This window comes from Nanorana parkeri, unplaced genomic scaffold, assembly GCF_000935625.1.
Source record: "Nanorana parkeri isolate BGI_ZX_2015 unplaced genomic scaffold, ASM93562v1 scaffold1324, whole genome shotgun sequence".
In the NCBI taxonomy this organism is placed as follows: domain Eukaryota; kingdom Metazoa; phylum Chordata; class Amphibia; order Anura; family Dicroglossidae; genus Nanorana; species Nanorana parkeri.
Genome location: NW_017307592.1, coordinates 279,833 through 283,588, shown reverse-complemented (window position 1 = coordinate 283,588; position 3,756 = coordinate 279,833). Strand labels below are relative to the sequence as shown.

General features: G+C 52.2%; 1 protein-coding gene across 1 annotated transcript in view; it reads left to right on the top strand.

Annotated features, from left to right (window-relative positions):
* The first annotated feature begins 2,672 nt into the window (after nt 1-2,672).
* CELF3 (CUGBP, Elav-like family member 3) overlaps nt 2,673-3,756 on the top strand; it is a 22,503-nt gene continuing 21,419 nt past the window's right edge. The window contains exon 1 of the mRNA XM_018569354.1: nt 2,673-2,722. The gene's annotated coding sequence lies outside the window, so the exon portion shown is untranslated. The remainder of the gene's footprint in view (nt 2,723-3,756) is intronic.

Genomic DNA, 3,756 nt, shown 5'->3' with positions numbered 1-3,756 from the left:
GGAAGGGAGCAAGGGAGGGAGGGGGGGGGGGGGGGGGGGGGGGAGAAGGGCAACTAGTGCAGAATTGGGATGGTCATGCAGGAGTCTACGCAGAAAAGGACAGAAGACGTATGGCACAGGTTGGAGAAGAGTAGAAGGGGCAGAGGAGACAGCATGGCAACCAAGGGGAGTCTGGCAGTAGGAAGAATAGTCAATAGTAGGTAGGCGGGAGCAGGAGATTAATGATGGGGACGGAAGTTGGACAGTAGGGACTGAAGCTGAACAGAAATGGCATGAGGAGTTTGGTTGGGACAGGAGTTGGGCAAATAAGACAGGAGGCAGATGGCAGAAACTGGAGTTGAGCAGAGAAGGCAGGAGAAGGGTGGTAGGGACAGGAGTTGGCCAGAGAGGGCAAGATGAGGTTGGCAGGGACAGAACTTTGGTAGAGAAGGCAGGAGGATGGTAGGTATAGGAGCTGGGTAAAAAAGGCAGGTGGAGGGTGGTGGGGAAAGGAGTTAGGCAGAAAGGACGGGAGGAGGATAGTGGAAACAGGAGTTTAGTAGAAAGGACAGGACGAGGGTGGCATGGACAGTTGAGTAGAGAATACAGGAATGAGGGCAGGATGAGAGGGGTGGGGACAGTAGCCTAGTAGAAAGTATAGAAGGAAGGCTGTGGGGACAGAAGTTGAGTAGAAAAGATAAGAGGAGGACGGTAGGGCTATGAGTTGGGCAGAGAGGACAGGAGGAGGGAGGTACGGACAGGAGCTGGGTAGAGAGTGGAGGACAAGGGTGGTAAGGACAGGAGTTGGGTAGAGAGGATAAGAGTAGGGTGGTAAAGACAGGAGTTGGGTATAGAGTGGAGGACAAGGGTGGTAAGGACAAGAGTTGGGTAGAGAGGACATGACGAGAGTGGTAAGGACAGAAGCTGGGTAGAGAGGACATGATGAGAGTGGTAAGGACAGGAGTTGTGAAGAGGGGATATGAGGAGGGTAGTAGGGACAGGAGTTTGGTAGAGAGGAGAGGAGGAGGGTGGTAAGGACAAGAGTTGGGTAGAGAGGACAGAAGGATGGTAGTAGGCACATGAGTAGAGAGGACAGGAGGAGAGTGGCAGAGACGAGAGGTGGGTAGAGAGGACAGGAGGAGTGTGGTTGGCACATGAGTTGGGTAGAAAGGACAGGAGGAGAATGGTTGGCACATGAGTTGGGAAGAGAGGACATGAGTAGTGTGGTAGGCACATGAGTTGGGTAGAGAGGACAGGAGGAGAATGGTTGGCACATGAGTTGGGTAGAGAGGACAGAAGGAGGGTGGTAGGGACAGGAGTTGGGTAGAGAGGACATGAGTAGTGTGGTAGGCACATGAGTTGGGTAGAGAGGACAGGAGGAGAATGGTTGGCACATGAGTTGGGTAGAGAGGACAGAAGGAGGGTGGTAGGGACAGGAGTTGGGCAGAGAGGACATGAGGAGGGTGGTGGAGAAAAGAGTTGGGTAGAGAGGACAGGAGGAGCGTGGTAGTGACTGTAGTTGGGTAGAGAGGACAGAAGGATGGCAGTAGACACATGAGTTGAGTAGAGAGGATAGGAGGAGAGTGGCAGAGACAAGAGGTGGGTAGAGAGGACAGGAGGAGTGTGGTTGGCACATGAGTTGGGTAGAGAGGACAGGAGGAGTGTGGTAGTGATGGGAGTTGGGTAGAGAGAACAGGGGGAGAATGGTAGGCACATGAGTTGGGTAGAAAGAACAGAAGTAAGGTGGTAGGGACAAGTATAGGGTAGAGAGGACAGGAGGAGCGTGGTAGGCACATGAGTTGGGTAGAGAGGAGAGGAGGATGGTGGTAGGGGCAGCAGTTGGGTTGAGGACAGGAGGAGGGTGGTAGTGACTGGAATTTGGTAGAGAAGACAGAAGGAGGGTGGTAGGGGCGGTAGTTGGGTAGAGAGGACAGGAGGAGGGTGGTAGGGGCGGTAGTTGGGTAGAGAGGACAGGAGGAGGGTGAAGGAACAGGAATCAAGTAGAGGACAGGAGGAGGGTGGTAGGGACAGGAGTTGGGTAGAGAGGACAGGAGGAGGGTGGTAGGGACAGGAGTTGGGTAGAGAGGACAGGAGGGGGGTGAAGGAACAGGAATCAAGTAGAGGACAGGAGGAGGGTGGTAGTGACAGGAGTTGGGTAGAGAGGACAGAAGGAGGGTGGTAGGGACAGCATTTAGGTAAAGAGGACAGGAGGAGCGTTGTAGGAACATGAATCTAGTAGAGGAGACAGGAGGAGGGTGGAGGAACAGGAATTGACTAGAGAACACAAGGAGGTTTGTAGGAAGGGGGTAGGAAGTAAAGGATAGTAGTTACAGGAGTTGGACGAGAGGAGGATGGCGTCATGTTCCAGAGTAAACTGGCATTGCCAGCTAAACATTGGCACCATGACCTGATGGTCAGAGACGGGCGGTGGTCCCACCCTCGCTCTCTCCCTCTCTCTGAGGCTTCTCTCTCTGCTAATTGATATAAAAGCTTATCTGTCCGTCATCCCATAATCCTCTCAGAATCTGAAGCCGCCCCGAGCCTGCTCTTTTCCCGGCGGAGGGACTATGTGTGTGTGTGCTCAGGTGTGTGCCCATGTGTGTGTGTTTTGTGCTGCGCTGTCCGTGCACTGATAAGTGTGACACAACAATGACACAGGTGGTGACACTGTCTAACCCTCACCCCCGTCTCTCTGATCCTCTCACATTCAGGCCTCCCACGCGTGGCGTCCACGCTCCCATTTGTGAGTTGTGTCTTTTTTTGGGTTTTCTCTTCTATCTGTACCTTTTTTTTTTTCTATGGTGTGCGCGTTGTGTACTGTGGTGCCTAGAGCTCTCTGTGATGTGTTGCCGTACGTGCCTGTGTGTGCGTAGTGGTGTAGTGCCCGCCTTCGTGTCACAGTGGACTTGAGCTATCTGCACAGCAATTGGTGGACAGACGCAAGTCGCCCGAAAAAGGGGCGGGGCTCGGTAGAGCCGTGGTGACTCGGCACCTTTTTTAATTTTTCAGCAGCGTGAGATTTCTTCTTTACCTTTTCTTTGGGCCAAACACTTCAGCTTGAGAGTCACGGGGTCACCCGAAGTATACACCTAGTGCCATGTAACCTGAGCACATTTAGGAGCCAGGGAGACAAGCATGGAAAGGTGGGTAGCAAATGTCATGTGACCCCTGACCCTCGAGCCGAAGTCTCAGACTCAGACAAAGCAGCTATAATAATTAAAGGGGCAAATAGAAATCTACCCCACCTACTGAGCCATCCAAACCCAACATGAAGCCCCCCATATAGCCCCTTCCTATACCCATCCACGGGCCTATCCACATTACAGCTCATCAGACCTCCAATCTCTCTTAAAATATTACAAAGCATTACACAGTATATATATATATGGTCTCCATCCCTTTCCCATATGTCATTCTATGTCCCAACGGCAGCCTATTCCTCTACATGATCAGCCAGATTAGGCTCAAGAGTCCTCTCCAGAGGCTGCATCACATCTTCCTCCCAGGGACACAACTTTATTAAGAGAGAGAGAGAAGAGAGAGAGAGAAGGGAGAGAGAGAGAGAGAGCGAGAGAGAAGGGGGAGAGAGAGAGAGAGAAGAGATAGAGAGAAGGGAGAGAAAGGAGAGAGAGAAAAAGAAGTGAGAGAAAGGAGGGAAAGAGAGAGGAGGGAGAGAGAGAAGAGAGCGAGAGGAAGGGGAGAGAGAGAAGGGAGAGAGAGAGAGAAAGAGAAGAGAGAGAGAGAGAAAGAGGAGAGAGAGAGATAAAGGAAAGAGAG